Source organism: Eubalaena glacialis, chromosome 16 (genome assembly GCF_028564815.1).
Source record: "Eubalaena glacialis isolate mEubGla1 chromosome 16, mEubGla1.1.hap2.+ XY, whole genome shotgun sequence".
Classification (NCBI taxonomy): Eukaryota; Metazoa; Chordata; class Mammalia; order Artiodactyla; family Balaenidae; genus Eubalaena; species Eubalaena glacialis.
Window position 1 is genome coordinate 68,618,053 of NC_083731.1, and position 22,022 is coordinate 68,640,074.

The 22,022-nt window shown below is 37.0% G+C and overlaps 1 protein-coding gene across 1 annotated transcript in view; it reads left to right on the forward strand.

Moving 5' to 3' along the window:
- The window catches only part of GTF2F2 (general transcription factor IIF subunit 2), a 143,882-nt gene that overhangs the window by 94,824 nt on the left and 27,036 nt on the right, over nt 1-22,022 (forward strand). The gene's annotated exons all lie outside the window — the stretch shown is intronic.

Here is a 22,022-nt window from a genome sequence, read left to right on the forward strand (position 1 = left end):
TTCAGTAAACATTGAGCATCTATTATATACCAGACACTTTACTTGCCCTTGAGTTGCTCACTTTACAAAGCTTGTGTTTTTATATGCAACATTCTGTGTAGTTTCAAAAGAAAAATACTAAATCTACTTTATGAACTACACTCTATCTTCTAGGTTTTAAAAAGCCTTACTGCATAGTCCAACACGATGCTGCTGTATAGAAGAAACACACACACACATACACTTTATGAAGCTAACATGAATGTGAAATATTTAAAGTTAATTTACAAATCTGTTGTTTACCAGTACTGTCTGGTACACACACCAGTTTTGGAGGGGGTGGGTGTGGTGGTGGCCAAGTGCTGTTGTTCACAGAATTTTCAATGCTTTTTACGTAATTACATTGAATGCCATATGGCATTTTATTGCAGCTCACTAGGAGTTTATACTTCTATTTGTGTTATCTTTAGTGCATTTCAATAGCACTATTTTTTGTAATATAAATTTAAAATATTTCTTTTTCATAAAATATTATGTTTCAAGATGAAAATAATTCATAGAATACAGAACCCTGACTTTTCCAGAAATAACCCCCACGTGGATTCTAAGTGGTGACTAAATGACAGGATATATGCTATACAGTCCTTCAAATATGGAAAATAGGAATAACTGTTGCTGACCATGTCAAACAAGAGATAACAAAATTCTTTTTTTCAAGGACTATTTTTTTAATTTATTTTTGGCTGCGTTGGGTCTCAGTTGCTGCGCGCGGGCTTTCTCTAGTTGCGGCGAACGGGGCTACTCTTCGTTGTGGTGTGCAGGCTTCAGTAGTTGTGGCATGCGGGCTCAGTAGTTGTGGTGCACGGGCTTAGTTGCTCTGTGGCATGTGGAATTTTCCCAGACCAGGGCTCGAACCCGTGTCCCCTGCCTTGACAGGTGGATTCTTAACCGCTGTGTGACCAGGGAAGCCCTTCGAGGACATTTTGTTTTGAAAATTACCTCTGTTGTTCTGGTGCATTAGTATCTTTTTTATTCCTGGAACTCTAGAGAGATGAGTTGTTTCTAATAGTTTTCCAAATAGCTGTTAGTAAACTGTTTTTAAAAGTTTGTAACTTTAACATTTTTTAAATTAGCTTCATGAATGAAAATCTTTCTAAAATATATTACACATTATACCTGTATCCATACCTCACAAAGTTTACTGGGAACATAATTTAGCCTTCTCTTTAACTTGTTTTTTCTCATGAATGCCTATTTTTGAATTATGTGGTAGCTGCCTCCAGATACATCAAGAAGAGTGGGTTATTTACCCTTTCACAGGATGGCCACAGAGTGTTGTACTTTGTGAGTTCTTTTGATTATTTTATGTAGTTCTTCACTCCCCTCTTAGCAGCTATCATTTTGTAATGTTGATTGTGTTACTGTCAGTTGCAGCCCCTCTCTTTGTTCTGATTTAGTGTTTTTAATTTCCTGTGAGCTAGGGAACCAGTTTTAAAATTCTATTAGAATGAATAATGTGTGTAAAAGAGGACTGAATAGACTATGAGTGAAGGTCTAATGGGCTCGCCTGTGAGTCAAGTGCCCAGAGCTGTCATACTTGGCCTTGTGACATATGTTTTGGTTGCTGAGATGCTCTTTTTTGCTTCTTTTCTGGTACTAGTTAGGACAGATGTCACTGTGTTTAGTAAATCACAAAATAGAAAATATGTAGAATTTGGAACCATTCCTTTGGATCACTTGGTCCTTGGTACACTGTACCATCTATCTGAAATTCAGATATATAATAAAGTATTGCTAATTAAATTCCCTGACATCTTTCCAAGTGCTTTGCCATGAAACTGAGTCATACAACTTAATGATCTCTAAAAGCTGTTGATTTCCAAATTCAAATTTCTATCATGGATGAAGTATGCAGTTTCAAAATCCGTTAAGTGTTGACAGCATATCAGGATACTCTGCAGTTAGGCCCAGTGTACATTCAATAAACTGCCAACATATATAATGGGATACGTACTTTGTCAGGCATTATCCTAGGTAGTATGCCTGAAATGAATAAGGAAAACAGGGTTTCTGTTTTTATAGGGCTTATGTAGTACCCAGTTGCTCTCAAACTTTTACCTGTGTATACAGATCACCTGGGGACTTTATTTAAAATGCTGATTCCAGGACCCAGCCTCCAGAGTTTTTGTCTTAGTAGATCTTGAGTTGGGACTACAAATATGCATTGTTAACAGGCAGCCTGATGATTCTGATGTAAGTGGTCCTGAGAGCACATTTTGACAAATACTAGTCTGGCTGATAAGGAATTATTAACAAGGAGGTACAGTCTTCAAATAGTATGTAGACAAGAACAATGTATTTCTGTGTTTAACCTGATCAGTATTTCATCTATAATCTCAACTATCTCAAGAGTCTATTTTTTAAATCACTGGCTTATGTTTCTACTTTTTTTTTTTTTTTTTATAAATTTATTTATTTTATTATTTTTTTATTTTATTTATTTATTGTTTCTGGCTGCATTGGGTCTTTGTTGCTGCTTCATTGCTTTTCTCTAGTTGCAGCGAGTGGGGGCTACTCTTTGTTGCGGTGCGCGGGCTTCTCATTGCGGTGGCTTCTCTTGTTGCGGAGCACAGGCTCTAGGCACACGGGCTTCAGTAGTTGCGGCACGTGGGCTCAGTAGTTGTGGCTCGAGGGCGCTAGAGCACAGGCTCAGTAGTTGTGGCGCACGGGCTTAGTTGCTCCGTGGCATGTGGGATCCTCCCGGGCCAGGGCTCGAACCCGTGTCCCCTGCATTGGCAGGCGGACTCCCAACCACTGAGCCACCAGGGAAGCCCCTATGTTTCTACTTTTTACCTTTATCTTGAGATAAAATTACTGGAAACTATGATTAAATCTAAGTATGGTGTTTCTTCTCTCTTGACTACCCCACCAACAATTAATCTTTTCCATGAGAATAACAGTGGCCTATTACAAGCTGTCTCCCAAAGATAACAGTTATTAGAGCGCTAGAGTACAGGCAGAACATTTCCACCCAACAACTTCTTTAGAAATAAAGTGTCAGTGAATGCATCTTGAAGTATATGTGAGAAATTGTGTCAGTGGTTGCCTCCAAGGAGAGGATCTGGATGTCTGGGGGAGACTTCGTTTTTTGTTTTTTGTTTTAATTGAAGTGTAGTTGATTTACAATATCATTTTAGTTTCAGGTGTACAGCACAGTGATTCACATATATATATATTCCTTTTCAGATTTTTTTCCTTTATAGGTTATTACAAAACATTGAGTATAGTTCTCTGTGCTATACAGTAGGTCCTTGTTATCTATTTTATATATAGTAGTGTTATATGTTAATCCCATCCTCCTAATTTATCCCTCCCCCCGACCCCCCTTTCCCCTTTGGTAACCATAAGTTTGTTTTCTATGTCTGTGAGTCTCTTTCTGTTTTTTAAATAAGTTCATTTGTATCATATTTTTAGATTCCACATGTAGGCAGTATCATTTGATATTTGTCTTTCTCTATCTGACTTACTTCACTAAGTATGATAATCTCTAGGTCCATCCATGTTGCTGCAAATGGCATTTTTTTTTATGGCCGAGTAATATTCCATTGTGTATATATATACCACATCTTCCTGATCCATTCATCTGTTGATGGACACTTAGGTTGCTTCCATGTCTTGGCTATTGTAAATAGTGCTGCAGTGAACATAGGGGTGCATGTATCTTTTGAATTAGAGTGTTCTCCGAATATATGCCCAGGAGTGGGATTGTAGGATGATAATGGTAACTCTATTTTTAGTTTTTTAAGGAACCTCCGTACTGTTTTCCATAGTGGCTGCACCAATTTACATTCCCACCAACAGTGTAGGAGGGTTCCCTTTTCTCCACACCCTCTCCAGCATTTATTATTTGTAGACTATTTAATGATGACCACTCTGGCTAGTGTGAAGTGTTACCTCATTGTAGTTTTGATTTGCATTTCTCTAATAATTAGCGATATTGAGCATCTTTTCATGTGCCTGTTGGCCATCTGTATTTCTTCTTTGGAGAAATACCTGTTTAGATGTTCTGCCCATTTTTTGATTGGGTTGTTTATTTTTTTGATATTAAGCCGTATGAGCTGTTTGTATATTTTAGAAATTAATCCCTTGTTCATCACATTGTTTGCAAACATATTCTCCCAGTCTGTAGGTTGTCTTTTTGTTTTGTTTACGGTTTCCTTTGCTGTGCAAAAGCTTTTAAATTTAATTAGGTCCCTGAAAATGTTTTTCTTAATTCTTTTTACCTGTTCAGTCTTCCATGTCAATTTTAGAACAATTTTTTTTCCAAATTCAAAAAATTCCGGTAAATTTTTATTTTAAACTTATAAAATTGTTTGGGAAGAATCAGCTTCTTAGCATATTTAATCTTCCCATTCAAAAATACAGTTGTTTTCTCCATTTAGTCAAGCCTTCTTTATACTTTTAGTAACAATTTGTAGTTTTCTTCATATAGAGTTGAACATTTTTGGTAAGGGTTGCCCTGTGTATTTATATTTTTGTTGCTATTTTAACTGCTTTCCCTTAAAAAATATTATATAGCTAGAATATAAGAAAGCTACTTTTGTATATTTGCAGTATTTCTAGTCTATCATTGTTCAGTTGTTTCTTTTTTTATATATAAATTTATTTTATTTATTTATTTTTGGCTGCGTTGGGTTTTGATTGCTGCGCACGGGCTTTCTCTAGTTGCGGTGAACGCGGGCTACTCTTTGTTGCGGTGCGCTGGCTTCTCATTGTGATGGCTTCTCTTGTTGTGAAGCACAGGCTCTAGGCGCGTAGGCTCTTGAGTGCAGCCTCAGTAGTTGTGGCTCGTGGGCTCTAGAGTGCAGGTTCAGTAGCTGTGGCCCACGGGCTTAGTTGCTCTGCGGCATGTGGGATCTTCCCGGACCAGGGCTCACACCTGTGTCCCCTGCATTGGCAGGCGGATTCTTAACCACTGCGCCACCAAGGAAGCCCTGTTTCTCTTTTTTTAAAGTGTATAGTTATATTGCCTGCAAATGTATACTGACATTTCATTAGCATATGAAATTTAGAAGAGTTTTATATAAATATATATATCCATAGTTATCATTCTATTAAAAGTACAAAATAAAACTTCTGTGTCCTTAAGTTCCTGAGATTATTGATCAGAAATAGACAGTAACTTAAAAAAAAAAAATTCAGTTTGAGTTTATTGATTCCTCCACGGGGAATACAAAATTCAGCATGGAGGAACCTAGGTTGTAAGGCTGGGTGGTTTTTCTGAAACAAGTATCGCATGGTTTCACAGGTATGTACGTATGTGAAAACTTATCAAATGTACACTTTAAGTATGTGCAGTCTATTGTATGTCAGTTACACCTCAATAAAACTGTTTTAAGAAACAGTACCACAGAACCTTTGCTTGAGTCAGGTTTCTTCTCTGATAGTCTTGCCTTCATTTGCTTTCACTGAAGATTTCTCTTACAGTTTTTGCTAATGAACTTGAAAAGGAGTGCAGATCAGTAGTTACCGTGGTCCCTGACAGGTAATAGACACTCTGAATGTATTAGGCAGAATGTAATTGAGTAACACTGGATTGCTTTTCCTTCTTTAGTACAATGCTGTCAGCACTCGCCTCGCAGGTGCCTGTGGGAATACTGTGACCCTCCAGTATGTGAGCCATGAGTAAAGAACATGGGAGACGGAGCAGCCGCCTCCGGAGTAAGGGCTGGCTTTACTGGAGAGGCGATGACCCAGGAAGGAGTTTGCCAGGCAGAAAAGGAGGAGTAAGAATAGAAAAGAAGGTGGCAAATGCCAGCGGATCCTCAGAAGTTCTAGAGGCTGTTTTGTTTGGGTAGCAGTCTGTCTTGCCTACTCCTCCAACAGCTGGTAGCTTTTTCACATTTGTTTCTCCTCCAGTACCTGACACTGGGCCTAGGTTATGTTAGGTCTGCAGAACCCTCTTGAATTCAGTATCATATGTACACTTACTGTACTCACATGCTGCTCTGCCCTTCCACTCACTGGTACTGTGTAGCTTCTCTTCATCTCTTGTTTATTGTTCTCCCTGACACCAGTCTCTCCTTACCCTGCTTCATTCTCCATATTGCTGCCAGAATTCATCTTCATTTTACAGTGAATCCTTTGCTGTAGTTCCCGTGTTTTAACAACTGATTCCTGATAGCTTAGTTTGGCATAAAAAGGTGATTCCAATCTAATTTGTGTGTCTTGAGCAATGCTGATGAAAAAGCCATTCAAGTAGAAAGTAAGGGCAGAGTCTGCTGTGGTGTAGTGTGCACAAGTCACTGGGCTAAATAGGACAGGATTAGAAAGTCCTAATCGAAATCTGGGAGGATATATTGAGGTATCTAGTAAGTGTGGCTTTTACACTTTGATGTTTACACCAATCAAAACAAGGATAAAAACAAGCATAGCATTGCCTAGTATTTATTAGAAGTCAGCCATAAAAAAAAAATGAAAATTCGCCATTTGCAGCAACTTGGAAGGACTTGGAGGGCATTATGCTAAGTGAAATAAGTCAGATAGAGAAAGACTGTATGATATCACTTACATGTGGAAGCTAAAAATTACAACAAACTAGTGAATATAACAAAAAAGAAGCATACTTACAGATATAGAGAACAAACTAGTGGTTACTTGTGGGGAAAGGGAAAGGGAGAGGGTCAATATAGGGGTAGGAGAGTAAGAGATACAAACTGTTAGGTATAAAATAAGCCGCAAGGATATGTTGTACGACAAGGGGAATATACCCAGTATTTTATAATAACTATAAATGGAGTATAGCCTTTAAAAATTGTGAATCACTATATCATATACCTGTAGCTTACATAATATTGTACATCAACTATACTTCAATAAAAAAAGTTTTAATTTAAAATAAAGGTCAGGATATAACTAACATCATTTATGTAACAAACATAATATGATATATTAATATAACATATTATTTATATCACTAGAATTTAGAAGATACTAAAATATAAACATGTCTTTAGTTAGTTCCTATATAGTGGCAGTTAAAAGTTCTTAGAGGCCATGTAAATAATTCATGAGGAAAAGACAAAAACATTTGGGTTTTTTTCGTTTCCAGCCTTTGTTTTTATAAGATTAAGTAAGAGTATGTGGAATGCTGGATAATTTAAATTCTTTGAGATAAATCTAATTCTAGCATTAATCTTTTGTAACTGTGTTACAGAAGTTCATATCCAGCTTTTATTTTCATTCTTGAACGTAAAGTTTAAATTCTTCAAAGTTGAAACATAGGCAAAAATATTCTTTCTCACCCCTCTATTCATCTTCTTGATAGGGAGAAAGTGAGACCATATGGCCTGGAACCCCATTCACAATGGAAAGTCTGAAGCAGTGAGTCAATAGGGAGTCCTTCTTTCTCCCTTTGCCGTCCTAAATGATAGTCTAAGTGTCTCTCACTCTTTAATATCAGTACCACAGCAGCTGGTCCTAAACAGAGCACTCTCTCTTGAACCTAACCACTCCTCTGATTTTCCCCCCGGCTTCATTTGGTGCTAATTAATCTCACTTTTTAATTTTTCAAACGTTGCTAAAACAGCATATTAAAATTTACCTCATTTTTTCAAAAATTCTCTCTGAATTCCAGCCCACATTGATGGCCACATCCTGCCAGATATTTCCCATCTATTATTACAGCATTTATAGTTTCATGGAGTCACTAATGAAGTAGCCATTTGCTGTATTTGCTTAGTCACCATAGCAACAGTGTCTTGGTTCGTGTATGCCTGGGTAGCTTCTTACAGTTTGACATGATATGCGGCTAATATTTCTGATTTCTACTCAGAGGCAACTGGAAATTTGCAGAATGGTATTTTTAAATATGCTGAATAGAAGTTGTTTGATTCCACTGTTGTATTCTCTTGGCACCCATCACGTAGTCATAGGATCATAGACATTTTAATTTGGAAAAATGATTCATACTTGCAGTATATATCACAGGGACTGGCTAGAGAAACATTGCATCCATCATCATAAGCAGCTTATTAAATCCCTAACCTAAATATTTTTAGGAGTAAAAGAAAGTGATCAGAGGTTAGCAGTTGGGGCTGCTTGATAATCTTGGATGCTTAGCTTTAAACCATTTTAAATAATTCTGGTTATAAGCATTCAAGCTACAGTATAATAAATGTGAAAATTGGAAAGTACTTCTCATCACAGTAATTTTTCCAGTGTTTTATTGTCTGATTTCTGTTAGGTCAGCTTCTTTGAACTGCATTACCTCATTCGAATAATTCCCTTCCTACACACCCACTCTAAGTTCCTTCAGTCACCACTGAAACTAAGTTACATAAATCTATTTTCATTTTTAAAATGTGTTTTCTTCAGATTTCACATAGCGTAAACATGTACCTTGCAGAAAATACACATTCTCTAATATACATTATTTGGAGAAGACAGTGTAGCCTGTTTGTTGTGATAGAGTTCACAGTTTCAAGAATCTGATCTCATCTTAAATGATAAAAAATTATTGCTGTACCATCTGTTTTAAAATAGGTAAAAGCTCACTTTAAACCACCAATTTCATTTCACACCTAAATTGCTTTTATCAAACACGCTCTATACTTTAACCCCTACCTTGCGAATGAGTGAGTGAAACCCACAGATGCCCACTTCCCTTTAGTCATCTATAATCTCATTTTGATCTGTATAAAAATGCAGCAAGCTCAAATCCTTACTAATTTCTTTCTTGGCTCTGAATATTGAACCTGAAGAAACATGGGCATGTTTTAGAATGTGTTTATTCAAATATATATATGTACATATACATACATACATATTTTTTTCACCTTTTCCTGCCTAACTCAGTTACTGAATGGATTCACAAGGAGACCAAGGTCGTATGGTCAGTTGCTATTTGATCATGTTACCTTGGATTGTTCCACGGACACAGATTTTGCCCTCGCCTTTAGCTAGTAACACTAGAAGGAACTGGGTGAAAGAACTTGGTATGAAACCATGACTACAACTGGAAAAAATAATGTAGGAGTTTATGCTTTCTTACTGCTATTCAGCCTCATTCAGGATGTCTACCAAAGCAACATTTACAAAGATTAATAACCCAGATCATCGTATCAACACATTAGCAAAATAAAGTGGATTTTGTCCATATAAGTAGCTTGTGTAATAACTTGTATCATCCGTGCATGTTGATGATGCAGGAAATGTTTTTATACATTTGTTTGGGGCCCATAATAGTAGTCATTCTATGACTAACCAGAGCTACATGAAGAATAGCCTGATATCCCTAATGTTTTATAGGAGTTATAGGCTATAAAATAAGTGACTAAAAGGTAAAGCTACTTTTAAATAGAGCTAGTAATGCAAGTAAAATGACACATGGAGTCTAAATCCATAAAGCATCAATACTATTTTTGCCCACATCTTGTTTAGAAACCGTTTTCCTATATGCTAAATTTATTGTCTTTGTACTAAAGACCAGCTATAAAAAACCTAGATTTGAATTGAACCAGGTAGTGTTTTATATATTTAGAAAAAGCACACTGAAGCATTTCTATAATGCCTTCTTCCCTCTACTAATAGCAAGAAAAATTATTTTATTAAACTCATAAAATTGATATATTCTTTTTTTTTTTTTTAAATAAGTATTTATTTTTGGCTGCGTTGGGTCTTCATTGTTGCGTGCGGGCTTTCTCTAGTTGCAGCAAGCGGGGACTACTCTTTGTTGCGTTGCACGGGCTTCTCATTGCGGTGGCTTCTCTTGTTGCGGAACACAGGCTCTAGATGCGCGGGCTTCAGTAGTTGTGGCACATGGGCTCAGTAGTTGTGGCTCGCGGGCTCTAGAGCACAGGCTCAGTAGCTGTGGCGCACGGGCTTAGTTGCTCCGCAGCATGTGGGATCTTCCCGGACCAGGGATCGAACCCGTGTCCCCTGCATTGGCAGGCGAATTCCTAACCACTGTGCCACCAGGGAAGTCCCTCAGTTCTTAATAAATCTGTCCATAGGCTCTATATAAGAGAAAATTTGCATGTTGGCCAGGTCATGTCAGTGTTCACAATTCCCCACCAAATAATACCAAACCAGAAGCCTATTTATCAGTCAGTGGATAGGTTTTAGGAGCTTAAAAAAGTAGGGATTGAATGTCTCTTGAGAGGGCTGGCAACATGAACTGACAAAATTGTGAAAATAGAAAACCTTAGTGTAATAAGTGCTCTCAGCACTTTATCAATGTGGGGAACATATGAGCATTAGTGTTTCTGCTATGAAACTGAGTTAATTTTATTATATTAATGGTAATTTCTAGCAGTTTTTCTTTTAATTTTTAAAGAATTTTATCCACAAAGGTAGAACCTGTGTGAGACTTTAAGCTCTCAGAACCAAATTCAACTTAAAATTAATGAATACATTTCAATCCTTGATGAAAAGAAAAGGCTTTTGCATTCTGTTTATTAAATACTTGATTATTAAAGTGTTTTTAACAAGATGTGTATGATGTGATTCGAGACTATTCAGGGGCTTGGCAACCCCCAGTACACCACGCTGAGCTGCCACAGTGACTGTTTGGCCCGCAATTCTCTCATCCTGTCGTCCTCTGAGTCACACATCCCTGTGGGATTCTGTGGGCTCTTGTTGTTCATGGGGACTCCACAAGGAAACAGAAGGCAGGAGTCAGTTCCTGAGCTGGGCAGGAGAGTTCAGGCAGCAGCAGCCCCTAGAATTAGTACTTAGGCAAACACCCACCTCCTGTTGATGAAAGTAATCTGGGAGAAGAGATGGGTGGTGAAATCTGAGTGGCATGAGTGAAACGGTGATGTCAAGAAGATCTCTGAACACCGTCTAAATGTATCTGCCTCACACAAAAGTGTACGCGGGTCAGTGTGGTTAAATGTTGGATATAAAATTCTAAACTACTCCTTAGCGATTATGGGCAGAAAGGGGCCCAAGTATTATTGTTTAATGTTTCCTGAAGGCATTAGCCTCTTTGGCCGATGAGGTAAAATAATGTGTATGAAATAATCTAGAGCTATTTAGAAAACCTAGGGAAAATCAAGGGGTCCTAGAGAAACCTAGAGAAAATCAAGGACTAAAAAGGTCCAGGAAGTGGAAAAATAGGGCCACTCACCTAAGTGAAATAGATATCCACAATAAAGGGAAGGAGAGGAATAAAACAGTTACTTCATTCAGTTGCACCCACTATGCAGTTTGTCTGGAGGTGACCCTGTCTCCTGGGAAGAAAAATATTTACATAACCTCCTTGAATCATGCTTTAATATGATGAGGAAGATGGGGAAAGATATTTTTGAAACTAATATTTAGTTTTAAAATGGTTGTGAGGTATCTGCATAACTTAAGAAGATGTTCTGCTCAAATGCATTTTTCTACTTTTGTTAAACTCAAACTCATGTTCTGGTCACTAATGGTTGAAGGTCATATATGAGAGATTGATTTGAGTGCCCTAAGGATTAACTCCAAAAATATTTTGACTACATCTAAAATTCAGTAAATTTTAAAAATCTGATATATAAACAGTTACCCAAAACTGTAAGCTACCATATTGCTGTGGTTAAATTATAATTAGTTCTAATTAGCACTTCCATGAGCATTACACATTTTACCTGCAGCTGAATGGCATTTGGAAAGAAATTTTCTTATCCTTGAAAATGTCAAAGGAGATCAAAGAAAGTGCTTTTTATCTGATGTAGCCAAATATCCCCCGTCAGGGTAAAGGATGAACACAGATTCCATAAATCTAATCAGTGAAGCAGATAATTATTAAAAGTTAGGTTTATTCAAATAACTTCCATACATTTCTGTTTAGTGTGGCTACTGAAGTGATTACAGTAAGTAAAATAATAATAAAATGTACTGAATGCGTACCATGGGGCAGGCCATTTATTAAGTGTTTTGTAAAGATTATCTCACTTATTTCTGTTGTTATAATTCTCATTTTTTCCTATGAGAGCACCAAGGTGTTGAAGAGATGACTAACTTGACCAAGGTAACACCTAATAGTAGAACTGGACCTTAAAACCGGAGTCTGGGTTCAGACCCTGCCATACCATGATACGGTACATTCTTTCTAAACTAAGCATTGTTCAGAGTTGTTCTGTGTGCCGTAGGTTTTCTTTAATCTCTGATGTTTTTTTAAATGGGAAATTATCAGCATGAATCTGAATACAAAAGGTATTTCTTTGTTGCCTTTTTGAAAACAGTCATCCCTGGGTATCCATGGGACATTGGTTCCAGGACCCCCTGCAGACACCAAAATTCACAGATGTGCAAGTTCCTTATGTAAAATGGTATAATACAGCTGGACCTTGTTATCCATGTGTTTTGCATCCTCAGATATGGAGGACCCGACTGTATTGAGTTATAAATATGGTTCCTAGTCCTTTTGATAGATAAGCTTTTACCCGCCACCCCTGGGAATCATGCCAAATTTTTTTTTTTTTTTTTTTTTTGGCTGCGTTGGGTCTTCATTGCTGTGCGTGGGCTTTCTCTAGTTGCGGCGAGCAGGGGCTACTCTTCGTTGCGGTGCACGGTCTTCTCGTTGCGGTGTCTTCTCTTGTTGTGGAGCACGGGCTCCAGGCGCACAGGCTTCAGTAGTTGTGGCACGTGGGCTCAGTAGTTGTGGCATGCTGGCTCTCTAGAGCACAGGCTCAGTAGTTGTGGCGCACGGGCTTAGTTGCTCCGCGGCATGTGGGATCTTCCTGGACCAGGGCTCGAACCCGTGTCCCCTGCATTGGCAGGCGGATTCTTAACCACTGCGCCACCAGGGAAGCCCCCAAATTATTTAGGCTTTTTACTTTTCTTGGAGTATGGAGAAGGGAAATAAAATGAAAAATTCTTAAAAATGAAACAAGTATTTTTGTCATTCATCATCCATTGGAGTTTAGGGTAATTTCATTTCTAGCATAAAAAGAGTAGCTAGTTGGACATGTATTGAGAAACAATAAATGGTCCCTGATTAGCTAAACTTTTTTCCTCATGTGTTTCTGCTTTTTGCCTGTACCAAAATATTGACTAGGATATCTGATTAACAGGAAAAGCATAAGCAGTAAAGGGTTTCTTACATCAAATGCTGTTGCTTCCTGCTGCTCCCCCGCTTCACCTGCCCCCACCTTCTTTTTCCCCTTCCCTATCACACACACTCTTACTCTGAAATCACGACTTTCTAAGGTAAAAAACAATTTACTTTCATGAGATGATATAAGAAGTCATGCCTTACTTGGACTAAAGAAAAAACACATTGCAAAGAAAAAGTTTCAAGTGACCAAAGTTTATAATTATTTGAACAAAATCTCCGGGCAGTGCAAACCTTAGATACCTTGTTGCTTCCCACACTCCTACGAACCAGTTGCATGTGCTGTCTTCCTGACCCACTTCCTCCCATTTGGACGTCTGTAGTACTTGCATGCAACCAGAGCACTGGTGACTGGGAAGTAATGCTACTGCTTAGGCTAAAGGGATCAACTGAAGATGCCTTCAAGTTCAAGATAATAAGTAGATTACATAAGGAAGGACTATGAGAGAAAAGGAAACTACATAAGATAGTAAAAATGTTCTGGCCATCAGGTAAGATATTTATATTTTGGACTGTTGAGTGGAGATTCTGTGTCATTTAGCTAACAGATTAGGTAAATAGATACTCTCTGGAATGTTGGTGATATATGCTCTTCCTGGAGAAGTGAAAATTTGATTGACAGTCTTACAGTGTTTTGGTGGAAAAAAAAAATTAGGCAAAAATTAAACCAAGACACATAAAATGTCTTCATTACACTGTCATTTATTTTACCTTACCCAACACATACCAAAAACTTGCGGATGGCTGTTGTTTCTAACGAATCTAGGAGAAAACAAGGTCCATTGTGAATTATCATTCCCTCGCCAGATGTAGGTCCCTTCCGAACAACTTGCTAGCTAATGTAATGGACACGTTTTGGACATAATATATTTTCTTAAATAGCTATAAATATTTTAAATTGGGATAGTATATGTTTACCAACTTGAAAAGACATCTGGATTGCTTCATTATGTTTAAGATGCAGTGATATAAGAGCACTGGACAAGGAATCTTGAATTTTTTTCCTTTTCTGACAAGCTGTATGATCATGGGCAAGTCACCCTCATGCTGGGGCTTAATTAGTGATTTGAATTATATTACTCTCATGTAGAAGAATTCAACTCAGCGTTAAGTCTTTCATTAAGAGGGAGCTGTTAGGACTCACCGACCTAGAGAACAGACTTGTGGTTGCCTGTGAGGGGTGGCGGGCGGGGGGAGGATTGGGAGTTTGGGGTTAGCAGATGCCAACTAGTATACATAGGATGGATAAGCAACAAGGTTCTACTGGGTAGCACAGTGAACTATATTCAGTATCCTGTGATAAACCATAATGGAAAAGAATATATATGTATATATATCTGTAACTGAGTCACTTTGCTGTACAACAGAAATTAACACAACATTGTAAATCAACTATACTTCAATAAAATTTAAAAAAAACAATCATAGGGAGAAGGAAAAAAAGAGGGAGCTGTTAGGTTGAATCATATGAAATGGCTAGTTTTATAAAAAGCCAAAAATGATCAAAATTCTGTATTATATAGGAGATATTTTTTTGACTGTTTGAGCACGAGCTAAAATGCCCTCTCCTAAGAGCAATCTAGGAGAGTCCATCAGCCAGCTCATGGATCTCAGGATGGTAGCGTGGGATTGGAGGTGCAGGGAATTGCAGGTCCTTCAACAAAATTGTGTAGTTTTGATGCCAGTGTTTATGATGCACTTGTGTCATGGCTTTCTTAGTTCTAGTTATAATTCTTAGATCTTTGCTGCTGCTTTGCTTAAAACAAAAAACAAAACCCCTGGGATATAGATCTATGGATCAGAGGACTGCTAACTGGAGGCCTGGTATAGCTAGTGTATGTGTTTTTTGGTTTTGAGGGGGTTTTTGTTTTGTTCTGTTTTGGGGGAGGAGGATTGCCCTTTTTAAAAAATTGAATTAGTTGGCAGTGTCTAATGAATGATTTCACATAAAAATCTGACTCTGCATTTTCTTGAATAATTAGGCAGTCTGGTAATAGCCGTCTTACGCTCCTGCAGGGTAACCTGGTGCTGAGGGCTAGTTGCCCACTTGGGGTGGAGCTTGTGCTCTGTTTCCAGTTCACCACAGCCCTCACCTCTCCCTGTTCCTTTCTCCTTTACTTGACAGGCCCCTGTAGACATTTGCGTTTGCGATTCTCTTGCGCTATCCAGTAGAACTTTCTGCAATGATAGAAGTGTTCTTTACCTGTATTGTCCAGTATGGTAGCCACATGTGGCTGTTGAACACTTAATGTGGCTGGTGTGCCTAAGGAACTGAGGTTTTAATTTAAATTAATTTAAAGAGTTGCATGTTGCTAGTGGCTACTGTATTGGACAGTGCAAGCAGATAATGGAGTTTTTCCCTTTATTGGGTGTTTCCTACAGAGTGAACATTAAACCTTAATATATTTTACAGTCTCTTCTCTTAAATGCCAGATCTAAATGTTAGCATATATCACTGTAAGTCTTATGATTTTACATCCAAATTACCATCTCTGATTAAATGCAGCCTAAAACCTTTCTTCTTCTCATCCTTTTTTTTCCTCACTTACCACGTTTATATTGCATGCCCGTTCTAGGCCGTAGGGATATGAGCAAGGTCCCTGTTTTCATGAAGCTTACAAATAATTAACAAATATTTCTAAGAGATACTTAATTTTAATATTTACTGTCTGTAATCCTTCTAGTAGTCCTGCCAGGTAAGGGTGTATTTGATTACTCGTCAACTGCAAGTGCTAAAATTTTTTCAAATCCACATTCTAATAGACTAAAATGTTTTACTATTACTGTTCCTCTGAGAAGCTCTCTGTCCTATTGAAGGTTCCTATAAATGTACTGTCTTAAAATGAGGCATCATCAGAACCTTTTTGTATTAGTAAATCAGCTCAGCATACACCTGGTTATTCCCTCACCCGGCCTTTCTCCCAGCCTTCTGTCCACCTGCTCCCAAGCTGGGCCTTCTTCTGGAACTTGTTTTTGTTATCTGACTTAGGGCCCAGTGGGTGTTTTCACACGCAGTCCCAGCGCTCCGGGCTGTTCATGCTTCTCCTTGCCCAGAGACTTTTCTCTCTCACCCGGCAAACGTCAGCCTCCTTCTCCCCCTTGGGAGGCACTGTTTACCTCCTTCACTGCTTTACTCTCTCCCTTTCAAAAATGAAATCAGCATCTTAAGAAAATTTACCTTCTTTTGTGAAACCTGTCATTTTAAGAATAGCATAAATTGCAATCAAACACAGCTAGAGCACAAAGGATAGATGAATGCTAAAATAATGATATTTACATTATAAAATGACTCCTACATTGGCAGCTGCTGATGGAAACATTTGTCATTCAGTGTTTTTGTAGTTGTTTAACTCTATAGTTAATAACCAGATTAGCAAGGCAATATTACTTAGGGTATTTTGCTTAGGCAGGAGAATAGCCTATATGTATAAAGTCAGGCATTATTGGGAAACTTGTTAATATGGGATTCAGCCTTTTCCTTTGTGATCTAAAAAAGGTGTCCAATAAAGGTCATTTGTTCATTTGCTTAGCCAATATTTTTGAGTTACTTTTACATAGGAAGCATTATATGTAGCAGTGAGGTAAACAAAAGATCTGTTGACTAAAATTTGTAGACTTCTCTTCCCCAATCTGCCAACAGCTTAGAGCAGTAGAATTTGGCTTTTTTCTGTTTTGTTAGATCTTACCAGTGTTCATACTTTAAAATATTTGGGGATGTTTATGTTACTTTTTTTTAATGAATTTTATATTTTCAAAATATACTAAATAATTTGAGAATTGAATTCCCACTGTAGTGCATAAATCTTAATAAAGTATAATGAAGATCTTTAAGTAACTTTAATAAGGGTGATTATGCACCATGATTATAGCCTAGTGACTAGTGACATTGACTTAATAGGAATATTTTTTTCAGTGTTATAAAGGAGAATGTGCTCTTCTTTCTCTGTGTGTGTGTGTATGTGTGTGTGGAATTAGGCTAGTTGAAGGCAGGTTGATGAGCATCAAGAAGAATTAAGTTTTTTTTGAGATATAATTGATATACAATATTATGTAAGTTTCAGGTGTACAACAAAGTGATTCACAATTTTTAAAGGTTATATTCCATTTATAGTTATTATAAGAGAATTACTTATTTTGATCTAAACTCAATAAGCTTTTAATTAGAGATGTTCTTCTATTATATGGCCTTTTAGGGACTATATAGATTAACTGCTTGAACCTTTGGGTTAAAAAAAAAGATCTGAGTTCCAGTTCTGTTTTGCCTTCTATAAGGAAAAAGCAAGATTGAGAAGATGTGGGTAAAGCTTTTAACACAGTTTCTAGCAACATAATAAGTGCTTTAAATGTCTGTTATTGGTTATAGTTGTCGTTTTATTAGTGTTTAAGCTCTTGGGTCATGTAGCCCTTGAGCTTTTTCCTTGATGGGAAAAAATGAGAGATAAAACTGACTCTTTAAATAATAATTCTAGAAAGACTGGTAATTCATTGAGTCCTAGTCTTCTAAGAATGTGAATGTGTATTCTAAATTGTCCTGAAATGGTGGTAATAATTAGCAACATGTATTTTTTTTTAATGGTTTGTAAAACAGGGCCTAGCTGTGTCTACATGATCACATAGTAATATTTTTCTATTACTTCTTGAAAATAACACCATGTTTTTAAATTTTCTGAGAAAGTTAAGACCCAATTTTTTAAATGGTTGGGACAGTAAAACTTTTAGCTTCCTCCCAGTCCAGCATAAAACCTCTGTGTGTAGTTTGCTGTTCAGCTGTACAAACCAAATATTTCCAAATTATATTATTTTGTACAAGCCTAGTTTTAAACCTCATTTTGACTTTGAAGGCATGTTGAGGTCAGTGATGTTTAATTTGGTGCTTTGTTCAGTGATGAAGTGGAGTTGCAAATTGTTCTGACACTTCATGAGACAATGTTAAATGAATTATTTAATGTTAAGTAAAGAACCCTGCTAAATTATTTTAAACTATTCAGGTTAATTAAAGTATTTTAAGATTTAGTTCTTTAAGAATATGTTATATTTTCAGTCCATAGATGAACCTTTTGAGGTGTTTTGTTTTGTTTTGTTTTGTTTTAATCTATTTATTTATTTATGGCCACGTTGGGTCTTCGTTGCTGCGCGTGGTCTTTCTCTAGTTGCGGTGAGCAGGGGCTACTCTTTGTTGTGGTGCGTGGGCTTCTCATTGCTGTGGCTTCTCTTATTGTGGAGCACGGGCTCTAGGCATGTGGGCTTCAGTAGTTGTGGCACATGGGCTCAGTAGTTGTGGCTCGCGGGCTCTAGAGCGCAGGCTCAGTAGTTGTGGCGCACGGGCTTAGTTGCTCCGCGGCATGTGGGATCTTCCTGGACCAGGGCTCGAACCCGTGTCCCCTGCATTGGCAGGCAGATTCTTAACCCCTGCGCCACCAGGGAAGTCCCACCTTTTGAGTTTTGAATCATAAAGATATCCTCTTTTAATTAAAACAAAACCCTTAGAGTTGACCTTTTAAATGTATAATAAAAAGGTTAAATTTTAATGTGAGCTTTTTATTTTTAAAAAAGTTAATTCAGTGTTTTCCTTTATATATTTAAAAGATTAAATACTTTGAGGGTAAAAATGGCATGACACTCTATGGATGATGAAATTGGCTTTTAGAACTTTTGTATTAGAATTGAAAGGAAAGTATGCCACATGAACCTGAATCAGGATGCAGTGGCTGAAAATAAATTCTAGTGTAAGAGCATGACAAGAATAAGCTACCGTTTATAAAAATGCACTTACCTGAACAAACTGAAACCCCAAGGAATTTTCAAATTGTGAAGTAATGGGAACAATCATTTAATGTAGAAGGAAGAAACTAGTGCATGCCTCCCTCCTTGAATGTCTCATAAGATCAAATTGTGGAGCGAGGTGATTGAAGCAAGAAAGATAATTTAGTGGCAGCATAACAGGTAGATTACCATTTAGAGAGGCCAAACCCCTGAGAACTGATTGCATTAAGGGGATGGGGCTAAGGTTAGAGCACAGAGAGGTGTTCAGAGACAGGTTGCCACTTGGTTATGTTTTTTTTTTCCCCCCCTTTTTTCAAGGAGTTACACATGGTTAGTTCTACCTCTTTGTAAACATTCCTATATCGGTCTTCAATCATTCTTTTCTCTCTAAACGTTTATCTCTTAGTCACTTTGAGACGTCTTCTCAGCTTGGAGGAGTCATTTCTGCCCAGTCTTTTTTGCCTCACCTCTTATAAGCTTGGATTGTCCTGCTCCAGCTTACCCTCAAGTGCACATCTTGGAGTTAATCTTTACTTCATAGCAGCACTCAGTCAGTTGTCATAATACCAACCCCCTGTCCCTCTTCAGTCCTGCAGATAATCAGTTATAGATAAGCGTTTGTTTAATGTTTGTCTTCCACTAATCAAGTCTTTTCTTCACAGAGAGAGGCACCCAGTAATCATTTGCTGGATGATTGCCTGTAAGAGGCTCCTTCTAAAGTCTGGTCATGGCACAGCTGCAGCCATGGGGATACAGATGTGGGAGAACAGTGGATTAAGCTGGAGAGATATCAGGGGCTTGATCCCAGAGGGACATGCAGTCATGTAAAGGAGCTTATTTGTCACCCAAGAACAGTTAAGAGGCCGTTGAAGGATTGTTAGCCCAAGTCCATCTTTGGGTGGACATCTCCCTTCTAGACCTCTAGCTAGTGCCTTCTTCCTGGTTCATAGAAAGTATATTTGGCCCATGAAAAACAAAGTAACAAACTACATATGATTTATGGTTACATATACAGTAAGTTTCTAAAGACATTTCTAAAGTACTTTTTTTATACTTCATAAAATAATGAATTTATGTATTTAAAGGATATATATGGATTTATGAATAATTGGAAGAATGAAAATATTTATATTTTAATACAGAAATGGCTATACTCAATTTGGGGATCATTGTTAAAAATAAAACCTGTAGTATTTATAGCTTTCAAATTAAAAAAGCAATTGGTAGATATTTAATATCTTCTGAGGAATTTGGTATTATATACCTAAAAATAGGCAGAAATAAACAGAGAAATAACTCCAACCAAGTAATTAAATAATAAGAATGTTATAAAAGCAGGTACCTTTTATACTGCAAGTTGTGCCTTTGAAGGAATTTTATTTTTTTAACGCCTTTATTGGAGTATAATTGCTTTACAGTGGTGTGTTAGTTTCTGCTTTATAACAAAGCGAATCAGCTATACATATACATATATCCCCATATCTCCTCCCTCTTGCGTCTCCCTCCCACCCTCCCTATCCCACCCCTCTAGGTGGTCACAAAGCACTGAGCTGATCTCCCTGTGCTATGCGGCTGCTTCCCACTAGCTATCTATTTTACATTTGTAGTGTATATATGTCCATGCCACTCTCACTTCGTCCCAGCTTACCCTTCCTCCTCCCCGTGTCCTCAAGTCCATTCTCTACGTCTGCATCTTTATTCCTGTCCTGCCCCTAGGTTCTTCAGAACCTTTTTTTTTTTTTTAGATTCCATATATATGTGTTAGCATACAGTATTTGTTTTTCTCTTTTGAAGGAATTTTAAACGAAAATTTTTAGTTCCTGTTCTGTTGAACCAAAGAATTTGAAGTCCCATTAAAAGAAAGTAATATGATGTTCAACATGTATTATTTTTAAATGACCAACATTTTTATGGCTTTCAAACTAAGAAATGATATTTGTTTTTCCTTTAAGAAAGTATACTTCCTTTTCTGATTATGAATGTGATAGATGCTTATTGCAGAAAATTTAGAAAGCATATGGAAATCTTAAATGCATTCATTCTGATCTCTTCCCATTCTTTCATGTTAAGTTCCATTTTCTTTAAAAACCCACCTTTTTTTTGTCTGTATCAAGTAGGTAATTTTATAACATGGTTCTCAGTTTCTTTGCTGTGACCATTGCATCTCACTAGTTCCTTCTGGGTTCATTTTACTTTTTGCTGAAATGAATCCTTGAGTAGGTCTCTCAGTGAGGATCTATGAATGATAAACTTTGTTTTTGTACAAAAATACTTTTATTTGACTCTTACTCTTCAATTATAATTTAGCTAGACATGGTTGGCAATTTTTTTCCTATAGTACTTTAACTATATTCTTGTATTCTGATATCTTGCTGATGAGAAGTCTAGAGGTACAGTGGTACCTTTTGTCCTTTAAAAAATAGTCACTTTGATAAAAAAAAAGTATGCATTTTGAAAGCTATACCATTTTCCTCCTTAAAACATTTTTTAGATTTACTGTGCTCATATACCAAAGAATTAATTTTTAAAATAAGAAGTAAATGGTTGAATGTGAGTCACTGGATATGGTAATATTTAGTCCAAAACAAATTCTCCTAAGATTGCTATTTGAATATATATATTTATAATATATTATACCTAGTGTCATAGGTTTATTTTATGGCTCTTTTTCCATAAGTGATATTTTTAATTATATTTTAACTTAGATGGGTGGAGTCCTACAGTTGGACAACCAATGCTGTCCAGTAGAAATTTCTGTGTTGATGGAAATGTTATTTATATGCACTGTCCAGTAAAGCAGCTACTAGCCACTAGATCCTGAGTGCTGATGTGTCATCTTTTTATCATACTTCTATCTCATCAAATGAATAGAAGTTTTGGATTAATACCTTGATTAGTTTTAGACCATATAACTTAAGATAATTCATTTTTACATGCAATTTTTTTTCCAGAAATTTAAAGCTGATTAGCTTCTTTGTTTTAAAACTTAAAGTATGACTGTAAAGTATAGGTTTAGAAGGAAGTTGTAGAATTAAATGATATGGTTTGTATGTTTAGCTTATGATCTGGTTTCTACATTATTGTCATATTCAGTGTGTTTTTGAAGTATTAAGACTGATGTATCTTCTTTATATATTAAGTATTAGTCTTGAAGAATTATAGGAATAACTCCTCAGGTTTCACTCCA